This window comes from Delphinus delphis, chromosome 6 (genome assembly GCF_949987515.2).
Source record: "Delphinus delphis chromosome 6, mDelDel1.2, whole genome shotgun sequence".
NCBI lineage: Eukaryota > Metazoa > Chordata > Mammalia > Artiodactyla > Delphinidae > Delphinus > Delphinus delphis.
Window position 1 is genome coordinate 61,258,176 of NC_082688.1, and position 22,200 is coordinate 61,280,375.

Consider the following 22,200-nt stretch of genomic DNA (forward strand, 5'->3'; position numbering starts at 1 on the left):
AAATAACATCATATTTAGAAAGATTCCACTATAATCCTTTCTATTCAACATTGTACTGAAGTCCTAGCCCGTACATTAGAGCAAAGAAATGAAACAATAAACATAATGTCTGAGAAAGAAGTGAAACTATCAGTATTAGATTATATGCCTTATTGTTGCCTCACAGAGGACAAGACTAATACCCCATCCAAAATTTTGTTTGGATGTTGAGACTTATGATCCCATGCATGTGGCATAGATCAACATCAGTTAAAATATTTATTAATTACATAATGAGTCTTTCTGGGGAAACAGAGCATAAGCAATCAGATCAATGGAACAAAAAAATGGCTAGAAATAGACAAATAATCTATTAGTATTTTTAAAAAGAGATAGTTCAGTTCTTTTAAAGAAAGCAAAGTTTCTATTTTTTTTAATAAATGGTGCTCAAAAATGGATACCCTATGGGAAAACAAATTACTCATCACTCACTCCACACACAAAAATGAATTGAATATGTATTGTAGGCCTAATCATAACAGGCAGAGTCATAAAGATTGTAAAAGGAAATATGAATTGCCTTAAGACTCTTGGAGTAGGGAAAGATTTCTTATTTAGAACATGGAAAGAATCATAAAAAATATTGCTAAACTGAACTTAATGAACATTGGCAATTTCTTATCAAAAAACTCCATAAAGAAGATGATGATGCATGTAACAACTTGGAGCAAGATATTCACAATACATATATCTCTTAGAGGACATGTTAGTATGTAAAGAACTATGAATCAATAGTGAAAAATAAAATACGTGCAAAAATACTTGAATTGACACTTCACAAAAGAAAACGTAAATTGAGTAATAGATTCATGAAAATCGTTCAACATAGTCTACAAGAATGGTGAACTAAAATAGTAAATAATTGGGTACAAAACTAAAATTCACTAATAGGACAATGGATAAAGATATTGTGGCACATTAATGTAATAGACTACTGCTCATTAAAAAGGACTAAACTATTTATACAATAGGTACAACAACATGGATGAGTCACAAAAATCATAGTTTGTGAAAAAAGCCAGATATAGAAAAATACAAAATGTATGCTTTCATTTCTGAGATCCAAGAAGAGTCAAAAGTAGTTTTCAGTGACAGAATTATCTTGCAAAAAATTTACTGAAAAGAAACACAAGAGGATCTTCTATGGTGACTATACTAATATGTATAGTTTTTATATAGTGGACAAATAGTATATAATTGTCAAAACTTACTGAACTAAATATTTACAATCAGGTCATTTAACTCTGAAAATTATACCTCAAATACGATACAAAAACCCTGTTTCAATCTATCTATATATCTATCTACACACACACACGCACACACACACACACGCAGTCAAATCTCGTTTGCAGTAGTTACATTCTATTAAGTTTCCTTGAACTTTGAATTAGCAAATACTGAACTATTGATCTTAAGGGAATGAAGGGCCAAGTTCCTGTGAATTTTGGTCACAACCTTTTTGTCAACTGATCAATACACAACCTCATTTTATATGTGTTCCTGTTAAAGATAATTTATTTAATATATGTTGTTGGTTCATTCTGACTTGCATCTAGGACACTAGCCAGCACCTCAGCACAGTGTGTGTGTGTGGGGGGGGATTTTAAATAGCGAAATCACCAACCAAAAGCACAAAAATGTGGAAAACATGACACTAAACAGACCATGAAAAGGACACTTGTTTAGATCATGAGAGCTGAAACAAGAAGGTTCCTGTTCGTCCTCAGCTGGAACACACAGACTGGGCAACTCAAATTTTTTGCCACTCTGTGCATTTCCATGAATGATTGCAAAAGTGCCTGTAATTGTTAATTTGGGGGTTACAAATAAATTTTAGCAAGAAGGTAAAGTTACAAATTTGGGATCCGTGAGGATTGACAAAAACATACAAATGGAAGATATGACTGTTGCATCTTTCCAACAGACTGTAAGAGAATTCTCAGTAAATGGCTCCGTTTTGATTTGCTCTTGCTAAAAATGCAGACTACAGGAAGACTATTGCTTATGTTGAAATGTTGGTACCAAAGTAGTTGAAAGCAGAAGCATAGTTTCTATCAAGGCTTTACCCATAGAAGGTGAAACAGAAACTTATTATCATGGTTCTCTGGGGACAACTTTCTTCTCCATGTCTTGCTCAAAGTTTTTTTTAGAAATCATCTCTTTTTTTATCTACAAACTACATCTGGAGGTGAAATCTGAGCCCAGGATATAGAATAAGGCCTTCTTAGACAATTAACCACTTGTATACCAGTATTATAATCTCTCCCTCCTCTCCATCAAATAATATTCTAGCATGAGATTTATTATTGTTTTAATTTGTTTGCTTGTTTTTGTTCTTTGGCTTTTTTTGTGTGGGTTTTTTTTTTTGGGAGGGGCGTTCACTTTAGCTTGGTTTTCCTTATCCTCCTCAAAACACGAGATCTGATTATATAAGAGAACAACCTGGGTTAATTCCAACATCAATTGCTTTCCTAAGGAATATTGTGCTCTGTCATTCCAAGATGATGTTTCCAAGATAAATTGAATATTCAAAACAATTTCAAGATTTCCTATTCCCATTCATATTTTCAAGGGAAAGCTTAATTTGATCTTCTAACAAAAAGTTGTTTAAAAAATGAAATTTAAATCCTTAGTGGGGCATCCTTTCTATAAGACACTCAATTACAATGATAAAGCTATTCAAACTACATAAAAATGAATTTTGTATTGATTGTTGCCATTATTTTTTAAAAGCTTCCCTTAAGTAGATACATAATAAATTAGCATTTAGGCCTTGGTTATAACACAATAAATTGATTAGGAATTGGGATTACAGGGCAGTAGAAACTGAATCATATAATAAAATAACCTAGTCTGGTTCAGGGAAGCATTTACTCCCTATGTTTCTTCATTCATTCTCTTCTCTCCTGCATTAAGGCTCCAGTGCCATAACAGAAGTAATATAGTTAGGAAATTATACGTATTTCTCATAGTATAAAGATGAGCATATCATACAAAAGTAATATACTTATAATTATTAATAGTCCTGATACATAATCAGATAAATTTAAATGTCGCACTTTTGGCCCTCTAAAATTCTAAAATAAAAAAGTTGGAATTACTCCCATTAAGAAAGTCAAAATATCTGGGGAATAATTACTTTCTTTTCTCTTAACTAAGCCTTAATATTAGTTTTCTTACTGGCCAGTGATTGAAATAGGCTGTAGTGTAGCAAACTCCACTGAGGCCTTTGGGTGAAATTGATTAGGAAAAGAGTATTGCAAATTCAGCACTGGGAACCCTCTTAAGGAGTGTCATGGTGATAAATGCTAAAGCTTAAGCACCTTCAAGATTATCCTTGGGCCTCAACAACTTACTCAAAATTCTGAGAATTTATGAGTAAAGCAAATATTTTAAATCTGTGGTAAATTTTACACTCTCTCAGAACTTGTCCCTTGTTAATGGTCTTTTTTGCCTGTCAGTATGTCTGTGCATTCCACCTTTCCTTTAATGTGAAGTTAATCTTTTCCTCAGTCATAATAGATGGGCTATTTCTCTTAGACTGGCTCAATTTACTTCCATAAGGAGTTTCATGTCACTGAATCTTTCGTGTCTTCTCACACTCATTAAAAACAGCCACAATAACGAAGCAACAAAAAAACAGCAAAGCAAAGCAAAATCCCCATGGTTCTTTCTCTTTATGACATATCATCAAAACAATATTATCTGATTATTATTTCACTAAGAAGTATTATTATTATTGATATTAAAATATAAGATCTTTTATAATGTGTTTTGTAATTTTGTTTTGCCCTATGCCCTATGAATTGCAAGAATTTAAAAACAGTTACAGAAAGTAGCTTTACTAGGATTACCTACAAAACAACCAAATACTAAGAATTTGAACATGGACAAATTGCTAAATAACTTACTTTAAATTAATGCCTTGAAGTAGTATAGCTAAATATCAAAATCTGCAGGCCTTGGAACAAGATAATGTATGGATTTAGAATTTTCATGGGTTTGGAATTTCTGACTAAGCAGGAAATAGTAGACAGCAGGAACAACACATCTTTCATGCATTTCTTCTCTGGGAAACAATACTGAGTTTCCACATAATGAATGACTAAAAAATTAGTACATGTTTGTATATGCTTGGATTTGTCAATGACATTTTGCTAAGCAAATTTAGTAGTATAATATCTACTATCTTATAGGATTTTTGTCTCAGGAACACAACAACAACAACAATAAAGCAACCTAGTTGCCTCAAGGTCTTTCAGAAATCTTGTTTCAAGTAACTAGCTTAAAGATGTTTGTGGATTTGAATACTTAAGAGCAGATGACTAGTGAACTGCCAAAGATGTCCATGGCTTGATTCCAGAAAGCTATGAATATAATACTTTACAGGGCAAAGGAACTTTGCAGATGTAATAAAGGTTAAGGACCTTACAGTAAGGAGAATGGCCTGGATTATTCAGGTGGGCCCAATCTAATCATATGAGCCCTTAAAAGCAGCTGGGGAAGGAGGAAATCAGTGAAATGCAGCAGAAGAGTAGTCTGGTGAGATACAGTAGTCAGGGAGGTCAAGGAGATTCCACATGGAGATTGGTTGCAAATGTCATTGCTGGTTCTGAGATGGTGAGGGCTGCATGCATGGACTGGGGAGACCTCTGGAGCTAAAGTCAGCCCCTGGCTGATAGCCAGAAAGGAAGTAAGGATCTGTCCTTTGACTTCAAGGAATTGAGTGCTGTCAACAATCTGAAAACATTGCAAGAATGTTCTTCTCCAGATCTTGAAGAAGGGAATGCAGCCTAGCCAACACCTTAATTTTGGTCTTATGAGAACCAGATGAAAGGAAACAGCTGAGTCCCCCTGTGCTAGGACTTTTGGCCAGCGTAAACTGTAAGATAATAGATGGGTATTTTTTTAAGCCTCTAAGTTTGTGGCAACATGTTCTGGCAGCAATAGAAAACTATGCAAGCATAGAGATATTTTAAGTATTTTATGTAAGGTGTTATAATGGGCTATACCATAAATATTAACTATAAAAGGACTGATACCATAAAGATAGCAAAGGAAGCATAGTGTGTTCTTTTTTTGTTCAAGTATAGTTGATTTACAATGTTGTGTTAGATTCTAGTGTACAGCAGAGTGATTCAGTTTTATATATATACATATATATATTATTTTTCATTATGTTATTATAGAATATTGAATATAGTTCCCTATGCTGCTACACAGTAGGGCCTTGCTGTTTATTTTATATATAATATGTTATATCTGCTAATCTCAGACTCCTAATTTATTCCCCCCCCGTTTCCCCTTTGGTAACTATAAGTTTGTTTTCTATGTCTGCGAGTCTCTGCTTTGTAAATAAGTCCATTTGTGTCATATTTTAGATTCCACATATAAGTGGTATCATATGGTATTTCTCTTTGTCTGACTTACTTAGTATGATAATCTCTAGGTCCATCCATATTGCTGCAATTGGCATTATTTCATTATTTATGGCTGAGTAGTATTCCATTGTGTGTGTGTGTATATATATATATATATATATATATATACCACATCTTCTTTATCCACTTAGGCTGCCTCTATGTCTTGGTTACTGTAACTGGTTGAAGCATAGTATGTTCTTAATGTGCACTGAAAAAAGTTAGTTGAAAATAACTCACAAAAGTAAAAAGCTAACAAAAAATACAATAGAAGTTATTTCAATATATGTTTAGCTCTATTCCCTTGCCTAATTTGATGAATACATATCAAATATTTGCTGTTTATAACACTATTTGAACAATGTGGTCACAAAACTGCAAAGGCTGATTATTAACAGGAGTAAGGAAATAACATGAGTACATGTAAAAATAGAAATATATATCCTATAGTGTAATGAGACAGAGCTTTGAAATTCTATACATTTTTCTAATTTCTGACATGTTCCATTGTTTTAAATTTCCTTTGTGTGTTTAATTTTCACATAAATCCTTGTTTTTTGGAACTTATTCTGTGTTTATTCTTAAAGGCTTTAGCATTTGATATGGATAGCAGTCAAAAAAAGAACGCATTGCGGCTTTCCTGGTGGCGCAGTGGTTGGGAGTCCGCCTGCCCATGCAGGGGACGCGGGTTCGGGCCCCGGTCTGGGAGGACCCCACGTGCCGCAGGGCGGCTGGGCCCGTGAGCCACGGCCGCTGGGCCTGTGCGTCCGGAGCCTGTGCTCCGCAGCGGGAGAGGCCGCAGCAGGAGAGGCCGCAGCGGTGAGAGGCCCGCGTACAAAAAAATAAATAAATAAAAGAATGCATTGTTTATCCTAGCCATGGCTCAATTGTTTGAGTCCTCCTTCCCAGGGCTGCTTTTATCACTCAAGAATGGTATTTCCTTCTTCAGAAGCACAAGAAACAATGTTCAAGCTGTGTAGTGCAGGTATATAAGTCCCTTCCATGAAAAACCTATACAGGAAGTCTCTTTAAGAAAGGGATGGACAAAGTGATGCAATTAAGCATTAGCATAAGTTCCCTAGTTCAATCATTTTCCTTGAACATAACACTCACCCAAAGTCCTTGTACTAAGATCACAAATGTCTATAGCATTATCCTTTCCAACTGAGAGTTTATTTTCTCAATGATGTGATTAACCGGTTGTAAATATTTTTACATATCTGTTTCTATATTGTCCTAAAAACAAAGATATTCTCCTAAATACAGTACAGTTATTAAAATTGGGAAATCTAATGTTGAATAAAATAGCTCATTAGTGTTTATTTTTACTTCTTTTCTAATATAAGCACTTTTGCATATGTATTTTCTTAACAGACTGTTTTACCTGTGTCCCACAAATATTGATATGAAGTGTTTACCTTATTTTAAAGTTCAAATTATTCTCTAATATCCATTATGACTTCTTCTTTGGCCCATTCATTCTTAATTTCTAGTTTTCTGGCTGTGTTCATTGAATAATTTTTTCAAAAATTTTTGCTGTTTACATGGTAGTCAGAGTATCCTCTATTTTATCCACTGTTGGAAATGTGTTAATGTTTGCTTTATGGCCTATAATGTGGTAAATTTTTGTAAATGTCCATGTGTACTTGAAAAAAGTAAGTATGCATTTCCTACCTAACTGTTGAAGGAGGAGACTGTATATGTTAATTTGGTCATGATCATTAATTATATCATTTACATTTTGTATACCTTTAGCAATATTTTATCTTTGAAGTCTATTATTTTAAATAGAGATAGTGTTAAATGATTCAATTATATTTGTTGCTTTGTCAATAGTTTTTGTAAATCTGTCACTTTTTGCTTCATATAGTTTGAAGTTATAAGCTTTATACAGGTTTGGAGTTAATCGAACATTTTATTCTCTTTAATCTTAATAATAATTTTTACCATAAAGGTTATTTAATTTGAGATTAATATAGTCTTTTGATTTTGTGTATTTTCCATACATATACTCTCAAACTCTTTTGTCTGGGTCCTTATGTCTTCATATGTGTATTGGTCAAGGTTTTCCAGAAAAACAGATTCAACAGGATGTTTATGTATCTATCTATCTATGTATCTATCTATGTATCTATCTATCAGTTATAAGGAATTGGCTCACACAATTATGAAGGCTGAGCAGTCCCACATTAAGGAGGGCAATTTTCTTTAATCAGCCCACCAATTTAAATGTTAATCTCATCCAAACTATGTCCCTAACAGATAAACCCAGAATAATGTTTGACCAAATATCTGGGCACCCTGTGGCCCAGTCATGTTAACACATAAAATTAACCATCACAATGTGTCTCATAAGTGGTATATAGATGACTTTTTATCCAAATTAATCAAATTAGTCTACTTATATTTATTTTATATATTTGGATTATTTCTGTCATTCTCTTTTGTGTTGTCTTTGTCATACTTTGCTATACTTCTTTTTAATCTCACCTCATCTTTTGTATTGATTAAAATATTTTTTCATTTTCATTCTGTATTGTTACTGATTTGAAAATTAAAAAATTCTGTGAGTTGTTATCTTCAAAAAATTAACCTAAAATACTTAACTTTAATTAAAATTAATTAATATAACTTTACCTTTCATCACAAAATACACAGAATAATAGAAATAGCTGTTATCATCCATATTTTACAGATAAAGACACTGAGGTTGAAAGAGTTTCCATGGCCTGACAGAGTTAGGGTTTGAGGTCAAATTTGTCCCAATTTTTTTTTTTTTTTTTTTCGGTACGCGGGCCTCTCACTGTTGTGGCCTCTCCCGTTGCAGAGCACAGGCTCCAGATGCGCAGGCTCAGCAGCCATGGCTCACGGGCCCAGCCGCTCCGCGGCATGTGGGATCTTCCCGGACTGGGGCACGAACCCGTGTCCCCTGCATTGGCAGACAGACTCTCAACCACTGTGCCACCAGGGAAGCCCTGTCCCAATTTTAAAGCACATATTGTTTTCCTGTGTGTGTGTCTTTGCTTTGTTTGTTTGTTTTACTTCCCTGGCATCAGACTTGAATTGTACGTTCAAGATTGATGCTGAAAACAATTTCTGCCCTATCTGCCTCACAGTCTGGTTTAGCAATTAGATAATGTATAATAACAAAAAGTGTGCAAAATTTAAGATGTATAATATCATATATTGTTATTCAGATTATCAGTGTTGCATTTCTCATGATCATTATTGAAAAATTTCTAAATTTGGTTGCTCTGTATTTGAATTTAGTTGGGAAGATGACTTGCATATACTCCTATGAGGTTGTCCAAGGTTGCCCTCGTGGAGGTTCTAACTGAAATTTAAAGCACTCATCCAGCTATGAAAGGATAGTGTTTTCTAATATTGCACAGACACCAGTGGCGTACTCACTGAATTGTGACCATCAAAAGCACACGTTCAAAAATGACTTTCATTGCCTTTATTCTTTGTTAGGCAAAGCCACCCCTCATAAGGGACCAGGCTTATCTGTATGAAATTCATTTGCTTGACCCAAATGATGAAGTCTAAATGTAATTGCAGTATCAGCCTAAATTACCCCATGCTGTTGTGGGTGACTCGCATGTGCTGTACTATACACAGTTAACAAGAATAAAGCAATATTGAGTTCAAACATTTTTCAAAGAAGTGAGCACATGGGGCACAATTTGGATCTGGATTCACAGAGAATGCTCATTAAAGCCACTGAACATTTTGCACGAGTAAAGATTTTGGTATTGGGCCTGTGGTGTCCATGTGACTAAGGCAATAACTATTATCGCTAGAGCTAATGCATTTCTGACAGTGTTTAAAAACACTCGTCCACCTCAAAGGGATGTAATCACAATTTATTAATTTTTGTAAAGCACTGTCCATTTTAAAATGCAGTATAATATCTAAGTATTAATAGATATTTTTCTCAGTGTAACTTAAAAAATAACTGTGACATTTCATATGCCCCACAGAATCATTTAAATCTTAATATCTTTGATACTTGTGCTTTTTTGGCCTTCTTTTTAAGCAAGCATCTTCAAATGAAGAGCTCTGCAATTTCTGTTCCTTTACTTATTTCAACTTTGCTTTCAATACCTTTTTATCCCCAGGTTTTCTTTACCAGGAAAAAAATGAGAATACTCTTTTGAAAAATATAGGGGCTTAGTCCACTTTAAAAGAGCAAGATAGAAAATGTAGCAATCTTGTCATTAAACATTACAGTTTTGATTTAATATATAAGTGCAATTATTTATCCCAGAAAAAGCAAATTCTCTTAATAAATTACTGATGACTCTGGTAAATCACATGTTAAAGAACAATCTGTTTGGAACTTAAATGAAATCTCACTTTAACTGCCTTATAGGAATTAATGTAAAGTAAATTAAACTGTTACAGAGTCTAGCATTTGGTTAAGCTCTATAAGTTTTAATATACTTAAATTTATACATGAAACCTGGGTACAGTTGACTTTTGAGCATATGTTTATAGATTAGCTAAATTAGCAATGATCTTAGAATTTTCCTCTTTGTCTATTGCTAGGCACCAAAGATGTCAGCACTAGTTTCCAAATTTCTGGCCAGGAACCCAGAATAAATGTCAGGAGTAGTCTATAGTAGAGCAAGATATTAGGGAATCCTAAAAGACCTACAGATGTGAATAAGAATATCTTGATTTTTAGCATTAGCTCTGTGTCTAGCCAACATAATGTCTTTAGAGAAGTCACTTTGGGTCTGTTTCCACAACTGTACAGTGAAGTTCATCGTAGAAGGTGCTCATTTTAGCTCTAAATTCAAGGGATTCTGCTTATGATAAGAAGGAGAACAGTGGGAAAACCCAGAGGTTGAACGACAGAGGATAGGAAAAGGAGTCTAAGTTCAAAGTAACATTCACGCTTGACCATGTGACCTAGCCACCCAGATCATCCACAAGTGTTATTGGCAATGTCTTTCCATTTGTGCAAGAAATTGGGAATGCTACTGTTGTAGATGTTCTAGATCAGGGGTCCCCAACCTCCAGTCTATGGACCGGTGCCAGTCTGTGGCCTGTTAGGAACCAGGCCGCACAGCAGGAAGGGAGTGGTGGTCAAGCAAGTGAAGCTTCCTCTGCCGCTCACGTTACTGCCTGAACCCCCCCACCCCCACCCCCGGCCTTTGGAAAAATTGTCTTCCACAAAACTGGTCCCTGGTGCCAAAAAGGTTGGGGACTGCTGCTCTAGATCTCATGGGATGTAAGACTAGGGAGTTAAGTCTTATTTCAGTGAAATAATAAGAACAAGTTGGAAGGTTGGAGGTGATCAGCAGACTTAAAGAAGAGTAAATTGGTGATCTGACCATTCTGCAACTGGTTTTTCAAGCTATAATTTTATGTTTCGAAATGAATAATTAACAATTGGTGACTTTTTTAACAAATTCATATTGGTTCACTCACCTTAAATATGAAAGTGTGACTATATGGTGTATTTATAGAATAAAATACTTTATGCTTTATCATAAATATATGTGAAGTATATGGTTGTCTGTGTGTGTGTGTGTATATATATATATAAACACATATAAAAGTAGCCACAATATGATTATGTATCAAACAATCATAAAATCTCACCAATATGCAACATATTAATATTAAATCATGTACTTGTAGATGAGTTTATAGTCGGCTCAGTTTACTAATCAGCTAATTTATGCTTGGTCTATTTTCACTTTTTTTTTTTTTTTTTTTTTTGCGGTATGCGGGCCTCTCACTGTTGTGGCCTCTCCCGTTGCGGAGCACAGGCTCTGGACACGCAGGCTCAGCAGCCATGGCTCACGGGCCCAGCCGCTCCGCGGCATGTGGGATCTTCCCGGACCGGGGCATGAACCCGCGTCCCCTGCATCGGCAGGCGGACTCTCAACCACTGCGCCACCAAGAAAGCTCTATTTTCACTTTTGTGCAAGACTGGAGGTCACCAGACCTAGCTGGGCTCAGCTAAGGGGGCCTCTGCTCCACATGTCTCTCATCCCTATTCCTTGAACCAGCATACTAGTCTGGACATGTTCTTCTCATGGAATTGGCAGAGCACGTGGTTTTTAACAGATAGTATAGGTCGTCAAAGTTGTTCATTTTTTTAAGGTTGGCTTGGCTAGTCTTCACCTTGTGTCTGCTAGTATAAACTTAGGAATCAGCTTTTTAATGTCCAAAAATCTCCTGCTTGGGTTTATTTAAATTTTATTGACTCTATATATTAGTATTGAGATATTCAGTAGATGAGCATAGTATATTTTTCCTCTTATGTCTTCATTAATTTCTGTAAGTACTACTTAGTAATTTTAGAATATTGGATAATTATGTAATATCTCTAATTATTTATATTATTTAATATTTATTTTAAATTATATTACATTATATTTATATTATTTAATATTTCTAATATTTTGTTAATAGTATATAAAAATGATTTCTCTATTTTGGAACACACTAATTTTTAGAGTATACATCTTCTTGCAAACAACTATATCATCTTCTAATAATTACCCTTTAATTTCTTTCTCTCCATTTATCTTATCTTTTATTTTTCCCTCTTACTATTTTACATTGGTTAGGATCTCTGCTGTAATGATTAATAGAAGTATAAATGGCAGGTTCCATTCTCTTGTTTCAAGTCTCTAGGAGAAAAGATTCAATTAGTCAAAATTATGTATAATGTTTCTGGTAGATTTTTTGGAAATGTTTTATTGTAACCAAATGTAAATATAAGATATATATGGTAGAGTGTACAAAGATTAGGTATACCTTATAATTTTTTACAAAGTGAACACATTTGTATAGCAAACTAATAATTCAAGATATAGAATATTTTTAGATCCCCTAAAACTTCCTTCATGCTACTTTTTCAATCTTTACACCTCCCTAAATGGAACAAATTTTTTGAGTTTTATCATGAAGTATTTATTTTGTGTTATACTGACATGTATATACACAGAATCATATGCTAAATATTCATTTATTTTGGCTAGTTTTCTTAATATTATATCTGATCGCTTTTCGGCCTTTTGGCTAAGATCAAGTGTAATATTATATCTGAGTCACCCATGTTGATGCATAACTCGCATTTTATCCTCTTCCATCTTAGTATAGATTTCCATGATATGAATAGATCATAGTTTATCCATTCCACTGTTAATTTTAATAGTCATTTAGGTTATTTTCAGTTTGACGCTAGAACAAGAACAAAATAAAATGCTGCTATAGGATTTCCAATTCTGAACAGATGAAGAAGACACTTTTCCCTATGTTTCCTAGTAAGTACAACTAAAATCCCTGGACATGATATATGAAACAAATATAAGAAGACTCTGAACTCTGAAAGGTGAAGAGAGGAAGACAGGTTAATGATTTCAGGGTCCAAGGAACAATAAGTGGTGAGTTCCCTGGTACTTCTTTCTGTCTAGTATATCCCTGAGTTGAAGATGAAGAAAATGGCAACCTAGAAACTCTTACTGCAGGCAAAAAAGCCCCAACAAATGTGTGCTCTCTAGCTAAAGATGAAGAAAGGGGTAGCCTAATAGGACAGAACATTTAAAGATTTAAAGGTTAAAGTTGCTCTATGTCATCATAATATTAAACATTTAGAACATCAATAACCCAATTGTTTAAATCTTAATGAATTAATTAGTGACTATGCTTGTTTGTAGTTACGACGATCGTGTACATTATCAAATACAAATTGTGATTTCTCTTTGCATATCAGTGATCATATATTGTAATAAAAATGAAAAAAATTTAATGATATTAAAAATACTGTTTTCACTGGGTACAGATTGATGATATCCTCAGTGCCTAGCAGGAGTACACTCTGAAATCTATGAAAAGCTAAGCCTCAGGGAAAAGATGGAGAAGATGATAATAACAGTGCAAAATATGTTTAAATGGCATGAACAGCAAAGAGATGCCTACTGAGAGAAAAGCTGATATGTAACCGCAGTGCATTCTACATGCTCTTTTTGTGGACTTAAGCAAAACGTTTCCCTCCTGGCATGCATGCAGGTTGATTACAGCAGAGTTTTTATTCAGACATTGAGTTTTAGAAAAAATTATAGAAACTATTTTGATCTTGAGAATTTCAATAGCAAGAAGTATATGTATTTTGGGAGAGTGATTTTATGATTATAATTTATTTCACCATCTTTGCCCAGAAGTATTAGTCATTCTTACATCCTAATTATGAACAACTGAAAAACGGTTACTTGAGAAGTAGATATAATTAAATACACTTGTATTTCTGAGTCCCTAAGCCCTGGTTTAAATTCTCTGAATTAATGTTCGACCACATAACTCAAACCAATCACTTATAAGTGGATGCCCTAATGAATGCAATATGCTTATGGTGTATAATTGAAAGAATTCTGAATCTAGAATCAGAAAAATGGAATTCATTTTGTGACACAAGACTTCCAAATTTGCAAAAGTCTTTTAATGTCTTGGAGCTTCTGTTTCTTTAATATTGACAAAGTCATTCCTGAAACTTACAGAATTTTCATGGCAATGAAATGAAGTAGAAGTATATTAGAAAATTAGAAAACATTAGAAAATTAGATAAGTGTAACATATTAATTAGAATAAAGATGATGTACTTCCAGTCATACATGAAGTGTGAACTTAATGTTTTTCTATGTTACTGACACAGCCACTTTTTGTCTTGAGCCATAATGCATACCAGAGATGGAGATTGAATTTTAACTAATTTAGAAAAAAAATCATGCATTACCTATCAGGGGTCTTGTTGGATGACATAAGAGGTAGTGCATGTATTTTGCACGTGTTTATGAATTTGAACTCCAAAAGAGTCAAATATTGGAAAATTAACATCTTAGCACTGTGTTAGGCAGAGTTGCATACAAAAAAGTATAATTTGAAAAATCAGAAGATTTTCTATTTTTATTTTTATATTAACCTCAATAATTCTCAATCACAACATGTTCTCTGACTGAAATGAATATGGACAATGTTTAAACTAAAATCTAATCCCCTACCCACATACATATAAAACTTTTTTAAAGAGCTAGAACATTCCTCACAATATTTTATTTTAGTTATGCTTTAGTTATTGAGGTTATCTTTTTAATGTTTTTCTTAAAGGGACAATAAAATTGTACTTGTATTATCTCATACACATGCTCAAAAAATGAAAATTATGGAAATTTCAGTCAACTGTACCAGATATGACTTGTCATAGCCCTAAAATCTCTCATAAAATTTATCCTGAGCTAGCAACATGGAGATCATGTTTCAGTACCTGCAACTGATTTTAGAAGCCCATTCTCCTCTGGCTTTCAGCTTGATGACAGATATATAGAATCACATTTTTCAGGTATGGCTTTCAGAATGGAAGCAAAAGACTCAAATCCATCTTCCTAACAGGTTCAGTGTTAACTGAAAATGCCTCTACATTGAGATTCAGAAGTTTCATTATTACTCCTGGCTCAACAGAAGCACTAATGCATTGTACTAGAATTTTCTCTATTACTTTTATCCAAAACAATCTCATCGTGCATTTTGGTCCAGCACCACGCCTCTGCAGTTTAAAACCAATTTACAGTTTTATATATGAGAAACAAGCAAACAAGTATTTTAATAACTGCTATCTATTGTAATGGTTGTTATTTAGATTGTTAGAGATCAAGTTATAATGGCTATAGTTTTCATTTCAAGTAATGCTGATTTTGGCATTAATGAAATTTTTCTATTTTAATTTTTTAAAAAATATTGGGTGACATTTAGATTTTGATAACAATGCATTTATCATATTTAACTCATTTTGGGAAGAAAGTGGCAGGAGACAAGAATAAATAGTTATGTTGGTAATCATAAATATTGTTTTCCAGGTATTTTTATTACCTCCTTACTCCCAGACCTAGTGTAGAATTGTTTCATCAGCTCCCTTGTATTTGGATGTAGTTAAAAGATTTGTTTTGGCCCATGGTTTGTGAGCACAGAGTGGCACATGTAATTTTCAGGCTGGATAGTGTAATTGTCAGTGTGAGACAGTCCAAAACTTTTTTTCTTTTTGCCACTATACTTTCTCTATTAAGGAAGTATGTATCAGAGTACCCAGAAGACACAAAACGACACGTAATATAACCAAGAAAGCAAACTCTGCTTTACAGCAATAAGATTTTGGTATTGTTTATTATCTCAACATAACCTAGCCTGTCTCAGCTGATTAATAGTAGAATTGTTGCACTGCTATAACAAACACACTCTACAATATATAGCATTGGCTTAGAGGTTGACAATGAGCAGTAAAGGATATTTTGGTTGGAAAACAGATAATCATCTGCGTTATGCAGTTATAAAAAATATTGGGTCAGAATGCCAAATTACACATGATAACATGGAAGCCATTTAATACAGCCAGTGAACTTCTACCTTCAAGGGCAGAGACTGGAAAACAGAAAGCTAATTTTATGTATTGATTCCTATAGACTGCACCAGAAAAAAAAATTGCAAGCTTTAGATGAGTTCTCCAGAACTCAATGAAGAAAAGAAATTTCAATTTAAGAAATGTCGAGGAAATAGAAGAAATCTAGACATTATGGGACGTTTCAAATTGGGAAGACAGAACAGCTTCCAACTTGTAAAACCTTTGATAGACATCAAATAGAGGAGATAACAGTCACTTATATTGTTAAAATCTCAGCATATATTAAGGGGGACTACTATAGACAGGTTTATTCTTTTGTTAAGAGCTCTTACTTCAGAAAACTTGCAATTAAAAATTAATTCTCTGCTTCTTTGAGATGTATATCTTTTCTCAGCTTCTTCCCAGTTTTAAAACCCAGGAATGTCTTTTTTAAAGAACCTGGAGCCATCCTTTGAAATGTATTAATCCTCTTAAGTGATATACAATTTTGATTTGTTAATTATACCTCAAAGTTGGCAAAAAAGAAAGAACTATATGGCCCCATCTCCCAGTATTTGTGGGACAAGAGGAGCCTCACTTTGGTAAGCACCAATTAGCAAACACAGAAGGCCTAATCACATGGACAAATTTCCCCACTAACATCCTCCAGAACTGTTTCACTAGCTCAAGACAGTGCTTAAAATCTCTCCTGGCTTTTGTTTCATCAGAGTCGAGTTTAATCTCTCTCCCCTACTGCAATAATCTTGAATAAAGTCTTCTTTGACTGTTTAAGTTGTCTGGCACATCTTTTCTTTGACAACTATACAGAATAACTGAAGAAAAGAATCTGAGAAATATGAGATGGAAGATAAAATTTAAATAATGAAAAAGATGTCAAGGAACACTTCAGAACTTATGCAGAAGAATTAATGGGCACTGAATTTATTTAACTTGACTTGTAGCATCAATCTTAAGAGAAAAGTGATGATACAGAAACTATTAAGAGTAACCAATCAACTCTTTGGATAGCTCTGGCTTAACCAAAATTATGGTTGGTGCATAGTCAACTACACCAGTAATTATCAAAGGCATCTGCACCATGATAAAAAGCTTTCTTTTGGAAATAGACATATTTCTTATACTCCCATAAAATTTACAAATTTAAACAACAGGAAAGTAAACAAACTCCATTCTGCAATTTCTTCATTTGTTCTAAAAAAGAATTTTTCAAGGAGAGTTCTTCTGAATGCTAGGTTTCTAGGAGATATCCTTAGCTGTCATAGGTGATTCTGATGTGAAAAAAAACTGATATCTGGACTTCATGTGCTACATGATGCTAGTATAGTAACCATGCAGCCCTGCTTACAATTTTATTATGTTTCATCCTCATATGGTAGTGCACAGTAAGACCATGTACTTGTATTTGAATCTGTTTTCATCTTCGACATGAAAAAGGGGAGACCACAAATAATGGGTGAGTGTGGAATTGCACAGAGGGGAAAATGGTAGGCTGATGACATAGATTCTCCCTCCTAAATTGCCTCCTTCACCAGCCTCTTACACCCTACTGAGAGACATACTGCAGCAAGCAATCTCTACTAGTGTAATAGAAAACTGGAGGAAACTTTTATTATAAAGAAGGAATATTTATGCATTGCAACTCGGCTCCTCCACTGTAACAGTGCTTTTTTGCAGATGTGGCAAACCCTGGATTGGATAGGTTAGAAGTTATATTGTAATGTTGTTATGTTTTTTGTAATTTTTTTCACTAACTTATTTTTCATTTCTATTATATGTTGTATGACATTGAAGTTTGTGTTTTATAAGGTATCCAACAATTCAATGTGAAATTTTCTGAAGCAAATTTATGAGATGGAAGAGAAGAATTCTAATCCTAGAATTTGGACAATTCTAATGAGGTGAATGATAGGTACATAATGAAGAATTAAAAATTACTAGTGTGTAAAATTAGGAAGAGTGAAATAGTAGAAAAAGTACAGTAAAATAAATTAAAAGGTTTCCTTTTTGAAACAATAAAATGGGGCTTCTCTGGTGGTGCAGTGGTTGAGAGTCCGCCTGTCGATGCCGGGGACGCGGGTTCGTGCCCCGGTCCAGGAAGATCCCACATGCCGCGGAGCGGCTGGGCCCGTGAGCCATGGCCGCTGAGCCTGCGCGTCCAGAGCCTGTGCTCCGCAGAAAAAACAAACCAACAAACAAACAAAAACAATAAAATGAATCAATGTGTGAATAATATGTCACATATGCTGAAGAGGTTTTGTATATTAAACTGGAAAATAATAGGTCCCTTATCTGGGCTGATTAGTCAACAAATTTCACCAATATACTTTATGATGTAACATTAACGGAATCTGTAAATGATTGTGAAATTAAAGAAAATATTTTCTGCTATAAAGAGCTGACTGAAATAAGCAAAGACCAAGATATATTTAAAGTTTTCTCTTTATATCAGAAAAGAATTGTTCTAAGAGGAACTATGTTGACGTTTATAGTGATGTTGCCCATCAATGGCTGTTTCCATGACAGATGCTGCCTCTATTGTAAAAAAAAAAAAAAAAAAAAGAAAGAAATTAGGGAATTCTGATGCATTCAGAACAGTTTTCTTCACAGAGAAGTGTTGCTGCATAAATTCTTAGAGATAAAAAGAAAACATTCTGGAAGATGCTACAAAAATGATCATCTTCATTAAACCAAGATCTGTTTATTTGAAAGTGTTTAAAATTCTGTGTAAAAACCAAGAAAAAAACCCAATAAATTTCTTAGTACATAGAGAAATCCAGTGGCTTAACAGGAAAATCTCTCAAAAGGGTGTGTATATATGTATATAAATATATTTTTTTTTTTTTGCTGTACGCGGGCCTCTCACTGTTGTGGCCTCTCCCGTTGCGGAGCACAGGCTCCGGATATGCAGGCTCAGCGGCCATGGCTCACGGGCCCAGCCGCTCCGCGGCGTGTGGGATCTTCCCGGACCGGGGCACGAACCCACGTCCCCTGCATCGGCAGGCGGACTCTCAACCACTGCGCCACCAGGGAAGCCCTCAAAAGGGTATATTTTAACAAAATAAATGATTATGGGAGAACTTTTAAGGAAATGGTAGGCAAAAATGGAAACGTAGCATAGATGAGAAATGAACCCTTTCTAGTCTAAGCTAGGGAGTTTGGAAGGTTGTTCATTACAACAGCATAATTTAGCTCACATGGATCTAAACATGATATAACAAGAAAAAAATTAGCAAATATGGCCAGATTATGTTTCTTTTTTTAATTTTTTATTATTTTTGCCAGATTATGTTTCTAGCAGAGTAGCCCAATGGAACATTCTTTCAAACACAGGATAACGTATTATTTTAAATGACAAAAATGTTTAAATAAAACCAGGGTCTTTACAATTAGTGACACCTATAATTGTCAAGTTTATTCTTAAGAAATGTAACAACAAAAAGGAAAGAAGATTCTCATCAATAACCTTAAAATTACTTTGAAATTTCTCATATCATTTCATTTTTTTAATGTTTTGCTTTTGAGGTAAGGAAAATGCAATGAATTACAGAATGTATGTCATATTTTGAGCTACAGAAACAGTTTCAAATAAACATATATTTAGAACCAAAAGCCAGAGTGCTATCACCTAGCACAACTACTGTTTTAGAATTTTTTCCCCCAAGTTAAAAGCTACACATCTCTTTATTGAAATTCATAGGCATGCATGAAGGAAATATTGAGCCATAGATCATAACAGAAAAAGTAGAATTACAGAGAAGAGGTGTGGTTACATTCAAACCCATCTTCATTGTTAGATATGTTACTTTCAAAAATCAAGTATTACCTCGCTGCGATTAGTTTCACAAAGCCATCATGCTTTGTAAAGCTTCGTAAGTTCTAAAATACAGCACACCATTAAAAAAAAAAAGGGTGTTTTTTGTTCATTTCTCCCTACTTACCCAATAAATTTATACCCTCCTATATTCTTGGAGGGTATAATTTTAATTAAAAAATTAAATTGCATGTGTATGTAAGAGAATTCTGGGGGTATTAAAGACTAACTATAGCCTTCATAGGTAGTGCTACATGTAAAGAGATTTAAAGGTATTCCCAACTACCCTGGTAACCTGAATAGAGACACTGCCGAGAAGATATGTCTCCAGTGCAATATATTGATAGATTGGTAATATAATGGTCACTTATTAATTTTTCTCATTGCTGCCTGTATCCAAATTTCTTTCTTTGTTTTTGGGAATGCTCCATTTCATTAAAAATGAATATTAAAAATCATATACCTTGGAAAATTGAAGAAAAGTAGGCAAGGTATGGATCTTTTCACTGCAACTTCTGTGGGTGTTGGAGCATGGGAACATTATTTAGACTTGGCTAAGTGGATCCCCAAATGGGATTCTATTAAGCAAGTGAAGCAAAATGATTTTTAAAACATGGTGGTGATGGTGATATTAGATTCTCATTGATGGTATTATCATCAAATAATAATGGTGAGGCCCTGTTCAAACTTTTTTTGCTACATATCCTCTTTTGGTTCCTTCTCAGCAGTGGGACCCAGTCCAGTTAACCAATCACTCCTTTTGCTAACAACTAAGAAATTCAAACAATACAGTACATATTTAAAACGCCCTAAGAAAAACTAATGTTAGAGCTGTGTAAAACAAAAAGTAATTCAGAAAGACATAAAAGAATAGATCTGAATGTTCACACAAGAAGAATTCCTTAACCTCACCAATGGCTCTACAAAAATCTCTGATAACTAGTCTATAAAAGTGTAGTAAAAGTCTATAGTTTACTATATCACAGCTATAATTATACACTAAGTCACATCCAGTTTTTTATATACCCAGAGACCTACTGTTTAACTCCCACACAAAGACTGAAAAATCTTTAACTCCTTTCAGGATGCTAGCACATAATTCAGTTGGACTCTAGCTTGATTTTTTTTATTTTTAGTTATTTCTTATATCAGGTAGTAAATTTTAAATTACATGTTAAGATAATGCTAGCTGTTGTAACAAGCAAACTCAAAAAGTCTAATATGGTCAAATATGATAGAAGTTTTCACACATATAAATTCTAAAATGTATGTTCCTGAAACACTCCAAAGAATGATTCAGGGAGCCAGACTCTTTCTTTCTTGGAGCTCTCTCTTTTTTGACACTAAGCCAGGAGAAGGAAGAAAGAATTATAAATTACTACATGTGAAAAGCTTTTATACTCAGTCCTGGAAATAGCACAGACTCATAGTCTACTGGCCAGATTTCAGTCATATGAAAATATCTAACTGCAAGCAAGCTGGGAAGTATAGTTCAGCTGTGTTCCCAGAAAGAAGGGAAAATTGGTTTGATGAAGAGCCTGCCATTATATATCACATGATAATTCTATTTCAATCAATTATTCACCCTACAGTCAGAATGAGCATTGTAAAAATGCAAATCCACACATGTAACTCTCTAAACTTAGAATCTTTACTGTCATTTCATTGTCTTCCACATAACTAAACTCAATAACATTATATAGGAACCCCTTTAAGGTCAAGAATCTTCTAAGTTCTTTAAACTCATTTCCTCTGCACACCAAACTCCAGGCATACTAAACTGATGGATTAATCCACAAATATGCAGTCTACATCCTCAAATCTGGCCTCTTGCATATGCTATTAGTTCTGTCTGAAGTGCCTTTACCCTTTATTCAACTAAAACTCCCATTTGTTCTTCATATAGTAATTTAGAATCATTTAATATAGCAAAAATGTACAGATTACATGCCCTTCCTATGTGCTCCCATACAGTTTATGTTTACAATGTATCACACAACTCCCAGTGTAATGAGACAGAGATAATTACTTTTAGAGTGTACCCCAGCTCTCTCTTCTTCCTGTCCACTAAAGAAGATTCTGGGTTTATGTCTTCACTTACTTCCCTTTCTCCTCTTTAGAATTTCACCAACCAAGAATGGGTCTACAGACTTTCGAGAATAACATCAGAAATTGAAAATATGCCAGTTAGGGAGATTGTCTCAAGAATATCAGAGAGAAAGAAACATAATTTCGTTACCCAAATACTAGTAGATGATAGATAAAAGATGTGCCATGCAATGATAACAGCAAATTTGGAAAGGTAGGGAGGATATGGTGGAGAGATGGCATTTGTGAACCAAATGAATGAGGCATGAGAAACCCTAAAGAGATTCTGGTGTTAGAAAAGAAGAGATTGTTGTTACCTGTGTTCTTGGAGGTTTCTTCAAAGGTAGGAAGGGAAGTAAATATCAGAATTTATGTTAATATTATGCTCCTTTGGAAGGGAAACTCCTCTGCAACTTATCTACACGGGT